This window comes from Rousettus aegyptiacus, unplaced genomic scaffold, assembly GCF_014176215.1.
Source record: "Rousettus aegyptiacus isolate mRouAeg1 unplaced genomic scaffold, mRouAeg1.p scaffold_m13_p_5, whole genome shotgun sequence".
In the NCBI taxonomy this organism is placed as follows: domain Eukaryota; kingdom Metazoa; phylum Chordata; class Mammalia; order Chiroptera; family Pteropodidae; genus Rousettus; species Rousettus aegyptiacus.
In genome coordinates, this window is record NW_023416308.1 from 62,531,935 (window position 1) to 62,555,565 (window position 23,631).

Genomic DNA, 23,631 nt, shown 5'->3' on the forward strand with positions numbered 1-23,631 from the left:
AGGGTATACTGAGGCCAGATGATGCTTGTTTGTGAATTTCTAAGAGATTTTAGGAAAGTCTGCAGCATGAGCAAAGACAGGCTGCTTGTATGAAAAAGCCGCTGGAAACTGCTTGGATGGGCACACAAGTTGGGTGGGGCAGGGTCTCAGGGAATCTGTAGGGCAGAACGACCTTGTTAGCCAGGTTGATGGGAATTCAGAAAATGCGCCCACCTAAGTCTACATACCTAGAGGGAGATAGGGCTCAACAAAGGAACAATAACCTCTGCCAGCACTTCTGTCTGGGAGAAAGCTGTCCCTCAAGCCCTAGCCAGATTATTCAGTTCCTCCCCATATGTCCCTGGCACCTTTTGAGCTACTGCCCCAGCTCTGGAGCTCAGAGCGAGTGAGTCCGTCAGTGAGTAAGTTTGTGCATGGGCCTTTTAAGAAGGATACCTGAGAGTCTCACTGCTTTCTGTCTCATTCAACAATAAACTCTACTGGTTTTCACAGCCAGAAGTTGTGAGGACTTCTCTTCCCAGCACTGGTGCTATGCGCTGTGGAATCCAGTGTTGGGCTGGAACTACTTGCTCCTCTGGGGGGACCTCCACAGGTGAGGTATCCCTCCCAGTTCTCAACTGCCATGGGTGGGTGGGAGGCCAACCTGTTTTGCATCTCTACCCCTCCTACCAGTCTCAACGTGGCTTCTTCTGTATGCTCTTAGTTGTAGGATTTCAGTTCAGCTAGATTTCAGGTGATTCTCATTGATGGTTGTTCTGTAGTTTAGTTGTAATTTTGATGTGGTCCTGAGAGGAGGCCAGCCCAGCATTTCCCTACTCCTCCATCATAACCGGATCTCCTCGTGAACATTGTTGTCATCATAGCCACAGGGCAACACAATTCTAAAAACTTGAGAAGGGAATTTTGAGGCAAGTAATTACAATCAATCCTTGCTGGTTTTAAGAAGTAATTAGATTACTTACATGGATTAGACAACTTGAAATATGAAAGAATTCCTAAAGAGTTACATGGAAAGTGTTTTCTTTTTCTTCAAGTTGTGCCTAAAATCAGTAATTTTTTTTAGCCATGCTGCAAGTATTACTTTCCCTGAGATATTTGAAACCTGGCGCCAATAACTTTTTATTTGCCTTTACGACAAAATTGATTTTCTTGATAGAACCTTCTTTCTTTCCGAATCACAAGGCTTAGGTGAAGAAATGTCTACAAAAGTTTCATTTCTAAGTACATGTTTCTGAACTTGTTTTGGACTGAAAGTAATAGCATTACAAGGTATTGAAGCACTGCTCCAGGAAGCTAGTAAGAGGCCAGAGTAGTGTGAAAAGATCCTACAAATCTGTGGAGCGTCTGCCAGCTCCTGAAAGTAGCACAGAGTGTTTTTATTAGTGGTCACAGTCAAGGAAGCTGGCCCAGTCTTGATATTAACAAGTAACATTTAGAAATTATATCATAATTTTTTTTAGTTTTTTTTTGTTTTGTTTTTTTGTTGCTTTTTTTTAGTGGGAGCAGAGTGATTTTTTAAAACTCTGAGCAAACATGCATGCTTTCACCCATTATAGTAGGTTATTTGGAAGCTATAGAGAATTTGGGAAACATCAGATTTTAATTACTGTAAATTTGAATGTTAATTGTAGTAGAGGATTTCTTACAATATCCTGATAACCTTGGATTAACGTACTCAGTAAGGAAAAGTCTAGCACTTTTTTTTTTTCATTTATTAGCCCACTTATTTACTTGTGTAAACATAAATGCATGCCATAAACACTCCTGCATGTCTTATGTTCCCCCCTCAAGGACATTGCATCCTACTCTAGTTATATCTACTGACCTTTATTGTGCCTTAGAACAAGGGGCCGCAACCTCTGGGCCGTGGGCTGATACTAGTCTGTGGCCTGTTAGGAACTGAGCCACACAGCAGGAGGTGACTGGCAGATGAGAGTTTCATCTGTATTTGCAACTGCTCCTCAGCACTAGCATCACCAACTCAGCTCCACCTCAGATCATCAGACATTAGATTCTCATAGGAGCACCCATCCCTGGTGCCAAAAAGGTTGGGGACCATTGCCCTAGAGCAAGTCAGTAGTAATTTTAATTCAGTGTAATACTTATACTTGCTTCCTTTCCAGAGCCACTGTCCCTTTTAGAGTATCTCTAAGTCTCCAATTTTCTTTTATTGTACAGAAAAAAAGAAAACCATTTCTTAAGTGAAAGACTATTTGAAAAAGATTTCTAGAGCCACTGCTAGGATCTCAAATGTGTCTCTGCTTCATATGGTCTAGAGGCCTCAGTCTGGTTCCTGGACAGTTCCCAGGGGATTGTTCCCAGTAGTATTTTCTCTTGGGGCAACTGAATTCTTCTGGGAATGGAACAGCTATTGATGGGAGATTGCGTGGCACAAATCATGCTCTTCCCAAAAAGGATTAGAAACCACCCCCGGAGAACAAAATTAGACAGCTTTTTATTTATTATGGTGGCAGATGCCAGTGCATGGAAGAGATAGCATCTCCCTACCTCCACTCTAGCATGGCACATATTTGTCAGATACATTAGCATTTTCATAGCAATTGATTAACTTGGAAGGAACAATAGTATTAAGTCTTACTGATCTTTCCATCCTTGGCATAAGAAGTGTATCATTGTGGTTTTGCATTTACAAAGGTTGATAAATTATAATCTTTTCTTTTTTTCACTTTTCACCCTGCCAGTCCCTGACTTGGCCTGGGTTGTTGGATGGTATTCCATCATGTCCCTATTGAAGGCACTGCGAAACTGCATCAGCAGTAATCTCACAGCAAAATTTGTCCCTCAAAAGTCCATAACTCTTGAATGGAGCCAGTTTGAAATCTTAGCCAGGATCTTTGAACTCCTGCCTAGCTGCAAGGCTGATATAACCCTGCGTTTGTCTCACAGTGGGCTGTCTCCCGGCACTGGCAGTCTCTGCCGTGCAACAAAGACACAAAAGGGCCTTCTCAGCAGAAAAGGGTGAAGAGGCAAAGAAAGAAGAAAGGGAAGGGATATTTTACAGTATCAAGATGTTGTTCTAACTCAATAACTTCACATATATGTATATATGTGTATATGTGGCTGGCTTAACCTAAAATATTTAGTTGCTTTAACCCTTCAATCTATAATTCTCATATGCTAGATATAGTGTTTGTTTAGTTTGCTTCTGGCCATGCTTGTTGCTCTCAATGTGCTTACATTCTAGTTTTATAGACTTATGTTATAATTCTAATAAAGACCAGTAATCATAAGGAACATTATTGAACTGCCTAGAGAGTAGGGCACAAAATGAAAGATTTATAATTTCTGGGAAATAAGAAATTACTCCGTGCTGAAATATTTGGAAAAATTTCATTGAAAAGGTGCAACTCGAGCTAAATCTTAAAGGATGGGAGGGAATTCAGAGAGATGGGCAGAATGAATTAGTCATTTGAAATTGCATATATAAAGGGAGCAATATAGAGGGAAGAAATGTGTAAGAGCTCTTATAGGGACAGCAAGAGTGCTGGGCTATAGCTTTTCTGTGGGAGCTGTAGTAGAAAATCATAATGTGAGGACTAGGTTTTAAAGGTTCTGGAATGCTAGGTAAGAGAGTCTGCATGTCATCTTAAGGCAGCTGAGACACATTGAGGATCTTCAGCTGATAAATGACAAGATGAAGAGTGATTTAGAGTACTAATGATGTGTGATCTGCTTTGAAAGTGGAACTGCCCAGAGGCAGGAAAACCACTAAGAGAGCAAGGAGGGCAGTGACTGAGAGGGCAAGGTGTGGGGTTCCATGGATCTGGGTTCCAGACTTAGCCCCTCCATTTCCTAGCTTGTACATATCACTTAACCCTCTGAGTTCCAGGTTTGGATAATAATCTCTTTCTCCTTTATACATTCAGCCAAAACTACTGAGAACCTACCTCTGCCAGACACTATCTTAGGCACTGGGGGTATAGTGGTGAGCAAAAACAATAAATACCCTACCCTGGGTTGTATTTCTTCATGGATATAGGGGAATTGAGAGGATTAAATGAGGAAATATATATATATTATATATATATATAAAATATATATTTATATATATATTTTATATATGTGTGTGTATATATTATATACACATGTGTGTGTATACACACACACACACACACATACACACACAGAATCTGTAGCATATAGTAGATACTCAAATAGTGACTAGGAAGTCCACTGTAGTAATACTCAGATGATGAAACAGAAAAATTCTAGCAACATACTTTTCCAGAATCATGAGTTGCCAGAGAACAAGCACAGGTACACATTTCAGGGTATGGATTCCATCCTACTGGCTCTTTCTCAAGGAAGCCTCTGTCCTTTTGTTCTAATTTGGCTGAACTTCAAAAATCTAAACTTTTCATGCCTACATGGACTTCTCATGCTTGTCAGAGACCCACTGAGGCAAACTCCTGTGATCCATGAACTACTTTCCCCTTCTCAGGTGCCTGGGCCATGGAATCTGTCCCAGGCTGCTCCTCAACCTGAAGCAAAAAGCCTTTCCTTCCCTCAGCCAGTCCAATCACCTCCTACTTTCTACATGAGAACTGGAATTAACTTCTCAACACCTCTGTGCTCAGGTCAACTCAGCTAAAGCAATAAGTATCCTTGAAGGATTTATGATCTGAGCACCTACATATATCACTAGATGGTTGGCCAAAAGAACAAACAATGTTTGATATCTTTAATGTTCTCCAAAGCAATGTCAAGCAAAGCTTTGGAACACATTTTATTTTTATTATAAATTAGGCACACTATACTTTGACCTGAAGTCTACTGCCAGTTAGTTATTCAATAGTATCTACTGACTATCCATTACCTGCAGAATGTTGTGTTAGATATTAGGGCTAAGAGTCTGGAGCTTGCATCCATACTCCTCATTGCTATACCTCAAAGGAAATATCACTAGACTGGAAGGTAGGAAACAAGGGTTCTAGTCCTGGCTGTGGTATGCGCTCCTGAATAATGAATTTAAATTCACTGTGCAATCAGGACAATATAAAAACAATTAACATTCATTGAATGAATATACGCTTGGCAGTGTAATAAGTGTTTTACGTGTATTATTTTATTTTCACAGCAACCCAGTGAAGTTCACATTATCATTATTCTTCTTTTATACATGAGCAAAGTGAGGCTTGGAATGTGCCCCCCACAAACACTCCCACTAGTGGAAAAACCAAAAGTGAAACTACATCTCTCCGAATCCAGAGCCCCTAGGCTTAACCTTCATTCTCCATGGTTATGATAAACATCTTACTAGTTAATATATATAAAAGTGCATTTCAAGCTTCTAACAAAGGTAGAGAATGCCCTTTTTTCAACTGTAAAACCTTTGAAATAAAGGGTTGTATATGATTCTTATGTATATCTTATTCATGCTTGGCACGAATGAGTGATTAACAGTCTGTATTGGACAAAAAAAAAAAAATATGTACTTGTGCTACCTTATTCCCAGCCCTACTGCCAAATCAAATTAATTTCCGTGCCACCAAACTGTCCTAAATGTTGCTATTTACAGAAATGGGGTTTGAAATGAAGTGCCCCTAGCTCTAAATTTCTCCTTTAAATTACTTCACAATTTTGAGGACATACATATATAAAAGGCTACACAGTCATATCGAGGAATTTCTACCCTGTTAAACTGAAAATCAATCCTGAAATATTGTCATTACTGCAGTATGAAAAGAGTGCAAAAATGCCAAGGGAGCGCCAGACAAACAATGCTCATTCAGGGGGAATAAATAGATAAAGGCATCCTAGAATGGTTATTTTGGGGAGGATTTTGAAGGGAAGGAATGGCAGGCAGCTGCAATAGTCCTACTGGGATATGATGCACCAAGTGCTCTCCCCACCGATTTTCTTCCCTCTTATATCTCTTAGTCTCCTAACATTGTTTCTTTTAAACAACACTTACTGGATTTTTTTTTTTTTGTCTTGGTTTGCATTTTAAATAGTTGCAAAGCTGCAGATGCAGAGTAGACAAGGCGTTGTATCAGATGCCTCTCTTGCACCCCTTCAGATCTGCCTGTCTCTTTACCTGCTGCTACTCAGCATGCCCACCACTTCATGCAGACCCAGCCAGACCATTCTTTGCCTCAGGTCAAAAAGGAGGGACTCCACCTTGTGTCCACATAGTGCAGGAGAACTAACACTCTGGGTCATGAATCTTTGTCCACTCAAAAATGGTGAATTCAGATAGTCTCTTCCAATCTCCTATAGATGCTGTACAGATTCTGGTTGTACAGCTTCCTGGACAGTCATATGGCGGCCAGCTTAATAATGCATTCTTGTGTAGGCTCTTCCTCTTTCCCTGCTCCTCTCCCCTTCCCTGACTTCTGCATCCTTGAATTGTATTTTTGATAAATTAATAGCACATGTACTCTCTGTCACAGGCTGTGCTTTCTATAGGACTCAAGTTATGACAAACATTAAGAATGGAAAGTTAATATTTAACAATGAATATTCTTAAAATGAAGACTTTATTTTTTGACTCATGAATATCAAATGTGATAATGAGAAATGTACAAGCGAAAAGGTATCAGTCTATTTGTTGGACTACCCTAAAGGCATAATAATCATGTTCCTCAGTAATATTTAGTGAAAATGACCTGGGTTAATGTTCACAATATTAGTGATGAACAAAAACTAGAGCATTTATTTTCTGTGTTCTAATTTTATGTAAAACACATATTTATGTATATGTAAGAGTTCTATGGAAGAAAAACGTTAACATGTTAACTGTGGTTATCTCCGGGTGGTGGTGTTAGGGATTGTCTTTGTTTTGTCTTTTTATCATTTCCTATTGTATACGACTATGCTCTATTTTTAAAATAGAAGAGAAAATTCTAGTTATTAGAAGTGAACCTAAAGAGTCATTTATTCCTTTTAAGATTTTTTTCTTTATAAAAGCAAACATGTGCTTCTTTTTCATCAAGCATGATGGCACCCCAGATCCTTCTCTTTTTCACAGATTAAGAATTGGTATGGTTTATGCCGTAATTAATTCACTTGCCAATAGAAGCCCAGAGATGGCTTCACACTTCAGGTTTGTGGGAGGCCACGGCAGTGAGGCTGAGTACACGTTTACTGGTGGGAGGATAATATTGTTGACGGTAATGATGAGAGAAGAGCATTGAGTGAGCACTGACAGCATAAAGATGTTGTCAGAGCACACAAATCACAGCCCCAAAGTCTAGATTTAATCTACATTTCTATAAGGCATCCTGACAGCCCTTAGCATCACCCTCAATTGGTGATGATTGATAAGGAAAAATAGGTACAGAGACTTTTTTGGTATCCTTTAGCATCATAATTGCTTTACATATGGGTGAAATAGGTGGCTGTCTATGTGGGGGTAGTAAGAAGATTGTGCTTAACTCCAAATTTTGTCATAGATGCCTGAAATTCACCATTAGACAGAGTCCCTCAATATTCCTGGGAAGATTTTACATCATTATCAGTCCTTATCATTTTATATTGAACATAAGATTTTCCTATCTTTGACGACAAATTAAGAGCAGATTAAAAGGACAAAAAGTATGCAAAGGAGAGAGTTTGACTTCAGACACTCTATAGAAACAAGCTGTTGCTTGCTGTATAGAGAGCCAAGGGGCTATGCACTACCAAAATAATAATTTTATGTCTGTCTATGTGTCTCTTTATCTATCTATCTATCTATCTATCTATCTATCTATCTATCATCTATCTACCTACCTACCTACCTACCTACCCACCTCCTACCTATCGTCTACCATCTATCTATTATACATAACCTCAGGCCTATTTCTTGCAAAGTCCAACTTGACTGCAGTATCTATATGGCATATTTCCTCCAATTTTTCTCCCGTCCTACATTTGCTCCCCACGCCATGTGACTTGGCAGTTGCTCCCTCTGAACTTTGAGTTAAACCATAAATTTTGCCTTGACCAGTGATATATGGACTGCAGTGACATCCCTCACTTATTTCTACTTGCTGTCCTGCTCCTATGCCATTGTCATGAGAAGAACATGCCTCAGCTGACCCAGTGATCCAAGAAGGATGAGAAACAGTTGAAGCTGAGCCGCCTCAGATAAATGCAAACTAGATCAGCAGGGCCCCCAGCTGACCCACAGATGCATGATCAATAATTAATGATTGTTATTTTAAGATACCAAGTTGGGAGTGGCTAATTATAGAGCAATAACTGAGTGATATAATCCCCTTTCTGTTTCTATATCCTGAATTCATTGTATCATAGCTCAAAGAAACTCCAAACATCTTGTGGACAGGAACCATTTTTTCTCCGGCACAATGTTTGTCACATAATATGTGATTGTTAAAGTTTGTCGGATTAATGATTCTTTGCAATAGTTCCCAACCTACCTTTAAAGCCTTAATTTTATTATGTGTTAAAATGGGTTCCCCTGCCCCCAGAGATATGTTGGCATTCTAACACCCAGTACCTCAGAACATAAACTTATTTGAAAATAGGGTCTTTATAGCGGTAACCAAGTTAAAGTGAGACTGTTAGGGTAGGCTCTAACCCAGTATGACGGATGTTCTTAGAAAAGTGGGAAATTTGGACGCAGAGACAAACACACATAGAGGGAAGATGATGTGAAGACACAACAGAGGGAGAAGGTGGCCGTGTGAGTGGACTGCTGTACCTACAAGCCAGGGAACACCAAAGATTGCCAGCAACCATCAGAAACTAGGAGAACTCAAGGGGGGATTTTTTCCCTAGAGCCACGAGAGAGAACCTGGCCCTGGCAACACCTTGATCTCAGACTTCTGGCTTCCAGAACTATGAGACAATACATTTCTGTTGTTTAAAGCCATCCAGTGTTTGACATTTTATTACAGCAACCACAGGAAACTGTACATGCCACCACTCTTCTTCTTGCTCTCTACTTCAGTCACATCAAACCACTCCCAGGCAGGTCTATTCCTCTCCGCCCTTATACATTCAGTTCCCCTCTTTTGGAATTCTCTTTTTTCTCTTCCTCAGCTGTTTAACTTCCTATTCAACTTTCAAAACCCAACAGAAAGCTTACTTCTGAGAAGCTAATCCAGATACCACAGAGAGAGTCCATTTTACTGTACTGTGTTCTTATTTTCCTTGCTTCATATCTGTCTTATAATATTTATCACAATGTAGTTAATTACCTATTTGGATGCCTTTCCTCCCTGCAATACTGTGGACTCCTGGAGGGCAGAAACTATGTATTTCCTTATCCTTACATCTTCCGTTTCTCCTGTAGTTTCTGGCTGATATATAGGTCCTTGATAAATACTTACATATTTAAAGAACGAGGCTTTCCTTTGGGAATAAATTCTTGAGAAGTGACCAGGGGACACCTGGATGGTGACAGGTGGACATTCCAGGAACTAGAGAGGTAACCTGAAAGGAGGATCTAGGTTGGCTTCTAAATCTCTTTGTTGGGGGAGAATTCAACTCTCCCCACAGAAAAGATGCGAGTTAAAGTGTACTCTGGTTCCAGTCAACACACCTAGCATCTGCTTTTTATCATTGAAAATGCATAACTGAAATTAAAAGAACAAAGCTGAAAGCCTCCTTATACCCACCCCACTTGGTGCCCTTGTATTAGAGAATTAAGATCTTACAGAAGAATATGTACTTAGCAGGGCCTTTGAAGTCAGGAAGACTTGGGCTGGTATTGCCCCTGTACCACTTGTTTACTGTGTGACCTTGGGCGAGTTCTGTTACCTCTCTGAGCCTTTGATTCCTCATTGGAAAAAATGGAAATGATGCTTCCTGCTTCATAAGACTGTTGTAAGGTTCAAATGACACACTATCTGAAAGAGATTAGATCATAGTAGGTGTTCTTAAATGCCAGCTTCCATGCTTTAGACCTAATCATTTAATAATTCAACCCAGAACGGGAATGTTGCCTCTTTTGCAACACAGGCAAGTGATTAGAAGATTCTGATCCTCAGATCATACTGGTTTATCTTGCAGTAATCAAAGTAAAATATATAAAAGTGATTAAAGGGCAGGAAATATTGGTGCAATCCCTACAACTCTGAAGAATTTGTCAAGTTCGACCCTTTATACAGTTTAATAGATGAAAAGCTTACAGAATCAGAGTTAAAATAAAAATGGACAGACTTTTAACTCAAGCAATAAAAGGGTTCTCCTTTTATAATGATACAAGTACAATAACTCTTGGTTAAATTTTATCAGGGTTCACAGCTCTTTAACTATTGGATAAAAATCACAGTATGGTACCTGGATTCAGGAAAGAATACAAATAATATATTTATAAATGCCAACAATTCTGTGATCTCATTTCATACCTGTCACCTCACATTAGGAAATACATCTTTCTGTGGGTATTCAAACACATCAGCCTTCCTTTCGTCTTTAGAACTGTTTCAGTTTCCATTATTAAAGCCTGTTCAGAGGCAAATTCTTATTCTTGAAAATTACAGTTCATAAAAACCATCTTCAAACTGAGCAAAATTATTTCCATAGCATCTGGTCCCTTCCTGTATGCATTTATTTTTATTTATTAGAAGAGACTTTCTGGCAGCCAAATATAGATTCAGCAACAGGTTGGCAGGTTTGCCAGATGCTGGACACAGCTGTCCTTTACAGCCTTGGGTCATCCTCTACCCAGAAGGGCCACCCCAAAGGCACCTTTTAGATGGGAATTCTTTTCAGGCTCAAAGAGGGAGTAGAGACAGAGCTTTGCCTTGTGGTGAATACAAATATCTTGAAAATATATTTACCCCTAGAGGTTTAAGTTTTATTGTGTGAGAAAAAGAGAATGAGTTTTAGTGCCTTTTCTAACCAAGTTCTCCTATTAAATTCTTTAAATTACATATGAGAAAAATAAAATTAAAGAAAAGCAATATAAATAACCAAATTATAAAGCATGTATAATAAACACCTCTAAATCAGAGGAGCTCATAAAAATAGTATTCTGAAGCACTTACTAATAACAATAATATGAAAACACTTAAGAAATTTATATACACAATACTGCCCTTTTTCCCCCTCAGAAGCTGAAAGTGCTTCACTGATACTCTTAGCCAACCTTTAGCATATGCTATGGGTTGTGGAAAACACAAAAATTTATTTCACCTGATTTGTGTCTGAGGAAATCAGACCATACATAGAGAGATTAAGTAAGTCTTCTGATTGCTAAACACTACATTACAGGTTTAGAATTATACTTTTAAAAATTCTTTCAAACAGTGCATCTCATTTTATTCTAGCCCCAAATGGCTTTAGTCTCTCACACCACCAGATTCTCCCATTCAAGAGCCAAGTGGCTTCCTTTGTTAAGTCTGGCATTCACACTTCTCTTCCAGTTATAAAGTCACTAGGCTTCTCTCTAAAACGTGCCCCTCAGGCAGAAGCCAGCTCAGATTAGGAAGGTTTTGTGCAATCTTCTTCAAGTGCGTGTTTACCAATCAAACATTCCTCAGGGTACTAACTGACATGGCATAAAACTAACTGAAAAATACAAAACCAAATGGAAGAGTCTCACCCAACTACTTTTATAAGCCTCAAGAAAGTCCTTTAAGGTAGGCATTTTTTTTTTCCTTAAATGGAGTTGCGCACATCTGCATTGATTCATCAATTGTTTGTAAATAATGTGCTCATTACTGAGAGCACAAAGAGATCTTCTGTTGAGATAATGTTGTAAATTGTGCACTTAAGTACCACCTTCTCTGCCTATATTTAAAAAAAAAAACAAAACAAAAAAACATACAATGAGAAATTTAAAAAGAGATTTTTGTGCTTGAAAATAAGACAAGAGTCTGCATGGACCAGAAATGAAATATAAATGAATAAGTAGGGAGCAAAACTGAGAGGGTGTCCTGTTGGCCTCCTGGCTTGCTGTTAATGATGGAGTCACCCAGGAGTCCAGTTTATGTAGGACAGCTGGACAGAACGTGTTTCTAAATGGGATGGGGACCTGAGCCAGGCTCACTGCTTGAAACCAATGGTGAGAACACATCTTCCACTGGTGAAGTGTTGTGGAGTAAGTATTGCAGTCGCTTTCTGGGCTGGAGTTTACATGTACCTATAGAGCTAAGGAAACTGGAGAGCATAGTCCCAACCCGAGGCCCAAGAAGAGAGCCATGCTGGCTACCCATTCTGCAAAAGATTAGGTGAAAGATTTGACAGGGAAAGAGGAAGAAGAGGAAGATGAGAAGGAAGAGGGAACAAGAAAGGGAGTGAACAAAGGAGAGAGAAAAAGAAAGGAAAAGAGTACCAGAAACCTCTCTTTTAAGATAAATCTGGATCCAAAAATCTAAAATACATTTAAAATATAAGGAACTAATATCAAGTAAATCCAAAATGTCCATACATAGGGGAAGAATTTACTACAAATTAAATAATAGTAGTAGAAGAATTCGAATAAAGATTGTATATCCCTGTTGAGGAAAGATCAGAATGATTTTTAAAATGAGATAAACATAAACCAGAATAGTCCCTATGAAAAAACTTTAGCAAAATACCATGTTTTATGGTAAATATATAAGAACATTCTTTTAAAAAACTGGATTAGTAAAAAGATCCCACTATCATGAATTCTCTTCAACATTATATCAGAGAAAGTGGCCAGCAAAATTAGATTTAAAAAAGATGTATTAGAATTAAAAACTTATTTTTAAAATTCAAAGATGGCATTTAATAAGCAAAAAGATAATAAACTGAGCAAAAATATTTGCAACATATATACACACACAATGCACAGATGAGGCAGAATACAATTATTGATATGTTATTAGAAGCCTAGAACCTGGGTTCAAATCTCAGCTCTCTCACTTGCTAGATGTGTGAACTTACCCAAGTTAATTAACTTCTCAGTACCTCAGGTCCTTCATCTGTAATTTTGAGGATAATAATAATATCCACCTCATAGGTTTTTGTGAGGATTATATGATAATTGTAAAATACTTAAGATAGTATTTGATTGTTTATTATTATTAAAAGAGAGCCTTTATGATTGAATTGAAGCAAAAAAGATGAAGAGAATACGGTCCTTGTTTTCCAGAAAATTGTCCAGAGCAGTGGCCCTCTGAAATTGGGAGAGGGTAGACTGAGGTTGGGCAAGATCATCGGACAAGATCAGGAATCCCATTTTATAATAATTATTTTTGTCTAAAAATGGAAATAAATCAGACTATCATAATAGTGCTGTGTAGATTCTCCCTGGGAACCTCAGTCTGTCACTTAGGGAGAAGAATGTTTTGGTAAGAGCAACAGTTCTAAAACCCACAAGAGTCCCAGAGGGTTTTCTTATTATTTACGTGGGTGTCTGTTAAGTGGATTTATGAATATCTAACCCTCACAAAATGGAAACAGCTTAAAAAGATCCCTTCAAAGAAAGACTGTATTAAAGATAATACTCATAACACAAACACAAGCAAACAGTAAAAAAATAGTAAGACAAGACACTTATGTCAGCCGCATCAGACAGATCTGTTGAGAAGTCCCATAAAAATGTAATACCAAAAGGACTATTTGAAATATTGATTTATTTCTACTCTCTTAATGACAGAATTTACCTATAGTTTAAATTGTCCTAAGCTGTTAGCAATATGATAAAGTCTAAAGCCATTATAATTATCAAAATATTGAGAACATCATCTTAAAATTTTTATCACATATTAAAATTTTTGTATTTTCTGTATGATTTATAGTATGCATTATATATCAAAATAGTACTATAAGTAACTTAAAAATAAATATACATCTATTGGAACTCCACATCAAACATGGTTCATTGATAGGTTGGTGATATCAAGTAAGTGTAGAGACATGCAAGGGAGTAGCTGTTTGCAGTGCATTCTTAGGGGGCACTTGACAGAGTTGAGCACAGCTTTTTTGAGGGGAGATCATCCAGCCTTGAGGAAATCAGGCCTGAAGGCTGAGGGGCAAGCAGTCCTTAGCCAAGTATCAAATGGGTGAGAACATTCTGGGCAGAAGGAGCAAAGTCAATAAAGGCATGGCAGACTCGGAGAACTGCAGGTCTTATAGAAGGGTAGAATAACTGAGAAGGGGAATGAAATCCATGTCCACAGAGCAAGTACATCACTGAACCAAGGTTTTAACTCAGACCTTCTGATGTCAAATTTCCTGAATTTCCCATAAGAACCAATATGAGTTAAAGAAATAAAAAGGAAAAAAAACAAAAAAACAAGCAAGCTGTGGAATCAGTCCAAGGTTTGAGTCTAGGCAGTGCTATTTGCTCTCTGATCTTGCTAATTTTCAACTCTTTTATAACCATGGAGGACCTAATCTGCAAATGATGATAGTAATACCTATGTGACAGGATCACTTTGAGGGTCACCCAAGATGGTGTGCTCTACTTAGCGCAGTGGCTAGCCTATGGTGCATGCTCAGTGGTTGCTGTGGATGGTAGGATTTTCTAGGAAAGATGAATACTGGTGGCAGTAGAGAGTTTTGGTTTTGTATTTTGAAGAAACCAGTGGAAGAGAATTAAATCATTTTATGTCAGGAAAAATTAAGAGAATAACATTAGGAATCAGAGGCAGGGTTCTGTTCAGCTTTATGTCAAAACCCCATGGCATTGGTCTCAGTTTTTTTGTGTTAATGCTTTTTACCTACATGACTGTGTTGACTCCTGTTTGGAAATTTCCAGAGGGCACAGGCTGAAAGACACAGGAAATACTCACAAGCCTGGATTTCTTTAAATCCTCATATGCAACATTTGAGCTCTCTTTCCCCTACATGTGTATCTGGTAACATGCCCTAGTGATTAGACATATAGTTATGGAGTGGGCATATTTCAAGGCAGTAGTGTGTCTCTTCTAGGGAGCAACAGGTTATGACTTGGTCTCCTCTCAGCTTGATTCTCACTGCAGGAATGCCCATTATCTCGGGTGAAAGAAGGATGCTACAGCCACTGCACAATTTTTACTTCCATGGAGATTGTTATCATGAGATGTGATAGAAACAGTCCTTTTTATCTGCTCTGCCAATTACTGGTGATTTAGTTTGGGCAATTTCTCTGAGTCTCACATTTTCTACCTACAAATGGGACGATAATACCCACCTCAAAAAATTGTTACAAAGATGAATAAGATAATATGTTTAAAGTATCAGGGACAGTTCCTGGCATAAACTACAAATGCAAAAAATGCTAATTATTCCATTTAATAAATTACTGAATCCTTTGGCAAGGCTTTCTTCATGTGGTGAGGGCGAAGACTCTAGAATTGAACTTTCCTTACTGCTCACTTCTTAACAAGAGGGTGACACCTTTCTTGTCATCACTATCAATCTTCAAAGATCTGAATATTGGTCACATGTCCACCCTTGGACCATGGCTGCCCAGAGTGATGGGATCCTTTGATCTGCCTGTGTCAAATGACCACTCCTGCGGTGAGGAGGGCATTCAGATAAAGCCAGCAACAACACAAATAGAGGTGAAGCTAAACTGTACTCAAGCATAACTGATGTGATGTGGTAAAGAAATGGGGCAATTTGTAATGGAAGCTTTGCAATGCTATATACAAATTTCAGTGAGAACTTTGACTTCTTATTCTGTGATATTCTTCCCATTCCTTCTGTTATTCTAAAACAGTTGGCCACTTGTTCTGGGAAAAAAAAACTCAAGTAGTAATAGTATTATATATTTAGTATTAAGAAGAATGAATAAGTAAAATAAGGAAAGGCAAATCATCAGGAATAACATTCTCTAGATGACCACAAAATCAGAATCTGAGAAACAGTTGCAATCTATTTACTGGGCTTTATAGAATTTAAAATGCCAAAAATCCTGGAAAATCTGTTACCTGGATACCTTTAGTGGGCTAAATATCTATCTCTGAGGTGATCAGAGAATCCTGAGAAATTTGGATGAAGCAACAAGAAAGAAATCAGAGAAGTGAACAGGGCTCTGGAAGATGGATTGACAGTTATAAGATAGTCAAAATGTATGTTGGGAATATATTGCCAGGTAGGTACAGAGCTGAAATCAAATTTTTATAGCCTACACGTATTTTAATAATAAATAGCAACATGTCTATAGTATGTATTGTGTGCCTGTTGTAAGCACTCCATATATCATTTAATCCTCACAAGAGTCCTGTGAAGTAAGGATGTGATATCGACCTCATTTTGACACCAATTAGAGGTAACAAAAATAATGAGAGGGTAAAAGGCCACTTATTAAAAGAAATAACATTTCCCTTGTGAAATGCAACCTTCTTTTACCTATAGGAATGTGAATTTGACACTATTTTTGTCTAGGACAGCAATTATCTTTAAATGTTATCATCAATTTATTTTATGTAAAATTGGGAGAAATCAAGTGTCATTACAATAGGAGAGAACTTCTAGATTACCTGGGGCAATCTTAGGACCCAAATCGCCTGATGACATTTCTGGATATTTTGCTTGTTACTTTGGGCCTTGTAAAATGAACAGCTTTGCAGCACTGTTGCTATAGAGTGTAAAACATTTGATTTATAAGATTGCCATGTTAAGAAATAAAGCACTTTCTATGATTAACACTCTGATTAGCATGTATTTTTTACTTTTCCAAGTTAATGGCAGAGATGATGCTTAGGAGCATTAATAAATGATTGTCTAGAGATAGATCATAGATATTTTAAAGCATCAGATTCGATAAAGGATATCAACTGACCACCATCAAAACATAGTATATTTAAGTACAGTTTAGCTTCACCTCTAGCATTTTTACATACAGTGTTCTTTATCTATCACTCTTAAGAAACTCTGGTGACAAGCTACTGTATTGCATATTCCTCATGGCTACCTGGTGAATCAGGTTTCTGTTTTACTCCTTGGGATGAGAAGCAGAATCAATGAGACCAAATATTAACCTGTGTTAGAAGTTGAGAGGTAGACTTCAAACCTGAATTTGCTTATTTCTTAAACTTTGAGCCAACTGATTCTCTTTAAAAAAATCATGTGCTTATTTTATATATTTTTAAGATAATTAAAAATCCTTAAAATAAAGGAAAAAAATAATCACAAACCTATCATTATATATTTCATGATATTATCACTTCCTAGTCCCTGGGTACATGCATATATGTTTTATGGATGTGTATCACAGGTATATCCCAGGATTCAGGAATTACTCTCACTTTTAATTTCCAATACCAATAGGTGCAGTCCTTATCCTACTCTGTTGCAGGGAGAAGAATCTAATAACACATTGTCCTCTCTGCAACAGAGTAGGATAAGGACCCCAAAGAATGCTCAGTGTTTCACAAATTTCATTCTGCTACAAAAGTGGCCTAGACCGGGCCAGTGATATCTTGGCTCTCTGGAAAATATGTGTGCATATATATGTATATAAGTTTATTATTAATTTTATTGTTATAAAGGCTATGTAACACACAATATACAATAATAATAAAATATGCAATACTTTTTATAGCAAATTCCATATAGCAATGGATTCTCACAGAATGATTTCATTAACTTTTGTAGAACTTCCGTGCCCATAGACAACATATGGTTGTAGTTGATAAACAGGTGTGGTTCTGACATAAATGCTGGTTGATATTTTGGTTTATATTAAGGAATATAGCAAAAGTTAAACAATGAAGACATTTGTCAGAGCTTCATTCATTGGGTTTTTGGCAATGTTTTGTGCTGTTCAGACAAGACACAATTTAACTTTAATCTAGATTTTTAACTTTTTTCGTATTACTTTCTTAGTCTAGAAAGTCAAAAATGAATCAATTTCTGTTTTGGAGCAGTTGCTGATTTCCATGGTAAATACAGCCACTGAGTCTGATTTCAAGCTGTCTACCTGACACCATCAAACATGGAGTTGGGGATTGCTGTGCAGTAGCATTCCTTTATTTCATTCCACCACAAGTGAAATAAGTAACTTTAAGAGCATAGGTGATAGTACAAATAATAAAATACTTAGGAAATAATGACTTTCAAGTATTTGCTACCTTTATTTTTAATAAAATTTATTTAATTGTAAGATTATACAATGAATTTTTGTCATGAGCTGCCTTCGACACACTATTTATTAGCCTCTGTTTTCTACACAGGGTTCAAGTGCAGCCTCTTTGAAAGACCCTCCACACCACTGCTATCCACATAGGAGGAGGGGATGGTGGGTTCAAGATGTTTTTCAAAAAGGAAACAAAATCAAAACAGAAATGCACTTCTGCTAACATTAAAGACAAACTCGTTATCATGCAGAGCAGTTAAGCTCCACATAGTCTTCCTATTTCAGAGAAGGTATTTTTGCTTCACTCAGTATAACCAAAAGGGCCCAGCAAACATTCTCTTCTGGACAAAGGACTCATGTTCCAAAGACAAACTCTAGTTTCCACCTCAGAAGACAGACCCTGCTTATAACTTTTAAAATAGATCTCCCTCTCTTTAGAACCAGGATTGATTTAAAGAATATGCAAGTCTACTCTGTGTTCTAATGGGCTGGATACTATAAATGTTAGTATTATACAGTATACATATATACATATACAGTAGATACATATTGTAAAGACTATTTTAATATTATAAATGTTATGCACAATTGCATTTTACATAATTTTTCTTTTTTGCCTTTCCCACATAATATACCGTAAACATTGCCCTATTATGTTCATAATTTCCATTTTACTGGCTGCATATAACAAAGAATACTTCCTACTGATTGTAGTAATTTTTACTTAGGTTCATTTATTCATTTAACAAAAACTTATGGAGAACCTACATGCTATGCTTTAGTGGGAAACAGAAACATTACACTAAACAACACAAATGTTTACAAATTAGGATGAAAGCTGGGTGGAAAGGTCAGCATAAGATTGGAGGGATTGGCAGAAGTAAGACTATACATCTTGTAGGCAATTTTAAGATTATATTTTATTCTGAGTGTAAGGGATGCCTTTGAAGGTTGTAAATAAGGGTACATGGAATGTGGCTTACATTTTTAATAATTCTGTGGCTGTTATTTGGAGAATGGATTGGGATGGGATCAAGAACAAAAGTGAACAGATGACTTCAGAGGTTAAGAAGATGCTGGTAGGTTGGATTAGAGTGGTTTCTGTGATGATAGAATTAAGTGGAGACATCTAAGATGTCCTTTTGGTGTTAGAACTGACAGGATGTGGAGGTGATTGATTGGAGGGATTTGAGCAACTAGGTGGGTGGAGCAATTCATAGTTTAGAGAAGAGAGGGGAGGGGAGGAGAGAGAAGAAGAGAGGAGAAGCAGGTTTCAGAGATTGATGGGTGCTTGGCAGTAAAAGGTCAAGGTTCAGGGTGTTTGTTTTTTTTAATTCAAACATATTTGGTACCTCAAAGTATGGTAAGATAAGGTTAATTTCTCTACTTATTTTCTTTTCTGGTGACATTAAATGTAAATTAAAAGCTTATGATAGGCAATACGATAAACAAGAAACAAAAGAGCCTTACAAACTATTGGAAGAAAGAAGAAAAATTTAAGAGTTTCTTTCATATCACAAAGAACTTTTGGAAATATACCACATAATGAAATTCTGCAAGGACTAGCTAGTTATTGGCATAAAATGATTAGAAGTTTATAAGTTTCATATATGAGACTTTTTTCTTATTAAAAATGGCTTTTGCTTAAACCATGAAAGAGGCTAGGGGTCAAATAATGTCATAAATTGGGGGGAAACCTGGTTATAAGTGATTTGGCTTATATTGAAGTTATATCTTAGATGATCTGAGTTATGAGGACTCTGAATTAGTTGTAAAGATACTTTGTTTCTTCTCCAAAAATAAAAGCCGTTTTGCAATTTGTCACCACAAATATGGACAGACTTGATGTAATTACTTTCTGGTTACCTGACATCTAACCTGCTTCTAACCTGACCTGAGTACTCTGGGCTCCAGAACCTTGGTTGTGACTGTCATTCAGTCTTTCTTCTAACAATCTTAAAATGTCCTATATGGTGAATTTCAGGAGGATGTCCAATTCACATGCTTAAAGATAGGTATTCAGCGGGCGACACATAACTATACATAATACCATAGAGATATATCCTTGGAAAAGTTGCTTGGCTTCTCTTAGCCTTGGTTTCCCTATGTAAATTATAGGGACGATAATACTTAATACATAGGGTGGCTTGAGGATTAAAAGAGATCCTGTTTCTAAAGTATTTCTCACTGTTCTTGACATAGAGTAAACTCTTAATATCTACTATTATTATTTTATTTACTAAGGTCAGTATTGCCATTCTGTTGTCAATCTCATTTTCTCCAATAGGGATTTGTTAAAAATCTATATTTTATGTTACCAAATTTTTTTCTTTTTTCACTTTTTTTCATACTGTCTGCTTATCTTATATTGGAAATTTCTTACACATGAATTGCTGACTCATTTGAGTCTCTACTGTGGGTATCAGGATGTTTACAAAGGACTGCTCCTTCCTCAGCTTTGGCCGAGACCAAAAATCAACAGGAATAAGTGCTCTGCTACAATGGAGTGAGGTACCAGGCTCCCTATGCAGGATTTGCAAAATAGTTTTCAAACTCCAGTTTTGTAACCTTTCAATCAGCACCTACCAGTAAAATATCCATAAGGTGGTAATTAGAGTGTATGTGGAAAAGTTGTTGGAGCACTGAGGCATCTTCTCTTATATCAGCCCTCAGTCTATCCACACTCACCCTAAATTGAATGAGAGTTGCTTCAAGAATACCACTCTGAGAAAATTGACCTGTGACTTCTATAGCCCTAGTTCAAATCTAGAAAGGTCTGAAGTTATGAGTTAGATGTGGTTTGATGTGTCCATTGCAGAATGAGGAGAAGTGGTGGTGTTAGGGAAGCTTGAACCTCCAAAGTCTGTCTGAGCAAAGGATGAGTGAAGGTTGCCTGATGAGCAGATGTAGGACAATAAGAAATAAAATCTGCCTAGAGCTGTTTTAAAATGCCCTTCTCCAAGAAGGAAGGTTGATGCATCCTCAAAAAAAGAGAATCTGTGCAGAATAAATAGGTCACTCAAATGGGGAATTTTAAGGGACCAGGCAGATGAGGCTTTGGCTTATATTATGAAGGACTCCTCATGGTTAACTGGGCAAAAGCTTATAAGTAGAGCCTAGCAGCATTGTAGATAAAGGTCTCTTACAGAAACGCTACCGAGGGAGCTGCCAGAATCCGGTACTTTGTTCCTGCAGGCTGAGCCAACCCTTATAAAGGAGTTCCTGGATCATCTTTTAGCCAATGGGCTGAAACCTGCTCTGTCCAATCAGAACTGTGCAGCGCTATCCTCATTTGCATCTTTACTGACCAATCAGAGTAGCTCCATAACAGCCAATCAGAATATGTGATTCTGACCAATCAGAACAGTGCTACATGGACCAATCAGACTGTGCAAATTTGGATTTCTCATTTACATAAAAATGGACCAATCAAGGGCTAGGGCAGGGATTTTCTCTATAAAAGGTGGACTGACCTTCTTCTCAGTGGGAGCACTTTCAGTTTTTTCAGGTAGCTTTCTGGTTTGCAAACAGTTTACCTGAATAGAGGTTCTCCATTTACCATATCCCAGATTGAGGACTCCTGTTGGCATTAGATTGGTGGCAGCAACCTTTTGTTGACATTTTAAACCAAGAAGTCCAAAGGAAACCAAGGATAGATTATTGATGTCAGATAAGTAACACTTTTTCTGCCCCTTATTTCATTTCTCATCCTTGACTTCTATCCTGGAAGGTCCTGTGCAGCCCAGACAAGTAGAAATGAGAAGAGGTCATCAGTAAGACATGACCGCACATTAAATGGAGAGCTGGATCTGGTCAATCAGAGGCTCCTCACTCCCTCCCATGTTGTGGGAATGTACCTCCGGGCCACCATTCCTACAGCCAGAGCCATTTTTATGGGAGACAGCCTGAGAGAGTAAGTTATTGCTCATACTGGTTGGTACACATCACTGAACCCAGTTAAGGCCTCTATATATACTTGTAAGATTCTGGTGGACAGATGCACAGATTACTAGTCTGCGGCCACGGGAGACAAGTATTGTATATACGTTTCTTTGCTGACTAAACCTGCCACCTACCTATCTGGACTGGTCTGCCTCCCTTCTTAGGTTTCTCCATGCCCTCTATGTGAGGCCCAGTTTGAAATTTATGATGACAACTCCCAAGGTTGTGAACCAACATCCATCCTCCTGGTGGAGGAAGAGAGAGGCTTTCACTTTGAATGAAATTATCATATGAAAATGAACATATTAATTACTGAACCCAAACTATTTTTTGGACTGATACTAACCAGTATGTATCTGTGTGAATGTATGTACATATATGTTATCTAAGAGGGAGTGGGCAATTTATGGAGACTGCCTGAGATTTTCACCTAATGGCAAGGGAAGAACAAACTCCACAGAATGGGTTTGAAAGCCTAGTTGGAGTGCCCCTGTGAGGCCCATTTAGTAAATTTACTTATTGTATTTGTGCCTCGTACTGTACCAACTGTTTAAATAACATTTGCCACCATTTTTTTGAGCACTAATCACATGTCAGACACAGTATGTTTTATCTGCTTCCAACACACTGTTCCTGGTTTATTCTACTTGTCATATTCATTATTATGTACCTTCCCTCTATCAAAATAAGATTCCTTATTTTCTGCTGCCATAGATCCCTGACATTCCCCAATCTGGCACTTTCTATAGATTTTTGTTGTTGTTGTTTTAGTTTAAATAATGCCTTGTGTAATTGCCCATCTCCTCCAATAGACTGTAAATGTGTGAGGACAGGTTTTCTTGGTGTGGTGACTGACACAGATATTTTCAGAATTTTCTCTATTATAGTGATCTAAGGTATTATTTTACGGATGAGCATTGTGGAGTTCAGAAGTAATAATGTACCTAAATTCAATCAACTGTGGATGATGGAGTTAGAATGCAAACCTTGGATTGAAGTTTGTCTCCCTAATTCCAAGGAATATGGGAATTTAAATGGTCCCTCTCCTCTGACGGAAACAACTTGTTGTCTAAACATCTCTTGGCATTAAAAGCTAAAGATTTTCAACAACAGCAAAAAGTAATAATAAAAGAGTCTACCTATGGATAGCATCATATTACCTTAAACCATCACACATAATCCCAATAAGGTCTTTTTAAAAATTCTAGTGTATTTCAAAAGTATAAATTCAATAACTTGTCATTATTTGTTTATTTCCTCTTTATTAAAGAGCTAATATTTTAACGTTTTATGCATTTTAATCAATAAATACAATCTATAATCATTCCTTACCCTAATTCAAAATTTAACAACATTCCCTTTTTTTTTCTATATTAGTAATAGATCATATCAGTGTAGATGTCAAACCAAAATTGAAGTCATTACCTTCTCTTTTTCCCTCTACATTCAGTCTCCACCTTTTACCACTTTCTAACAGGATAGTTGATGTCACCTGGTCCCAATTCCCTGGGCCTCTGGGTGGGTTTGGTCAATGGGAGTCCTAGTTAGAGGTAAGAGAGAGAGTGAATGGTGGGTTCAGGGTATTTACTCCCCTGAGTCCATCTTTGTGGAATGTCTTCAAGCTAATTGTGCTTCTCAAACATAAGTCACAACTGCTCCCCAAATGGTCTTCTGTATATAACTCTGGTGATTCTGTTTTTACCTGTCTCTTTGAGCTTAAGAATGGTAACAGTGCT

The 23,631-nt window shown here is 37.7% G+C and overlaps 1 protein-coding gene across 3 annotated transcripts in view; it reads left to right on the plus strand.

Annotated features, from left to right (window-relative positions):
- Positions 1 to 23,631, plus strand: part of LOC107517677 (immunoglobulin-binding protein 1-like) — a 49,571-nt gene that overhangs the window by 11,688 nt on the left and 14,252 nt on the right. Inside the window, exon 2 of one of the 3 annotated variants that reach the window (XR_001598576.2) lies at positions 21,684 to 21,857. The exons of the other annotated variants lie outside the window; for them this stretch is intronic. The gene's annotated coding sequence lies outside the window, so the exon portion shown is untranslated. Of the gene's footprint in view, positions 1 to 21,683; positions 21,858 to 23,631 lie in introns of those variants that run through there. 3 annotated transcript variants of the gene reach the window in all.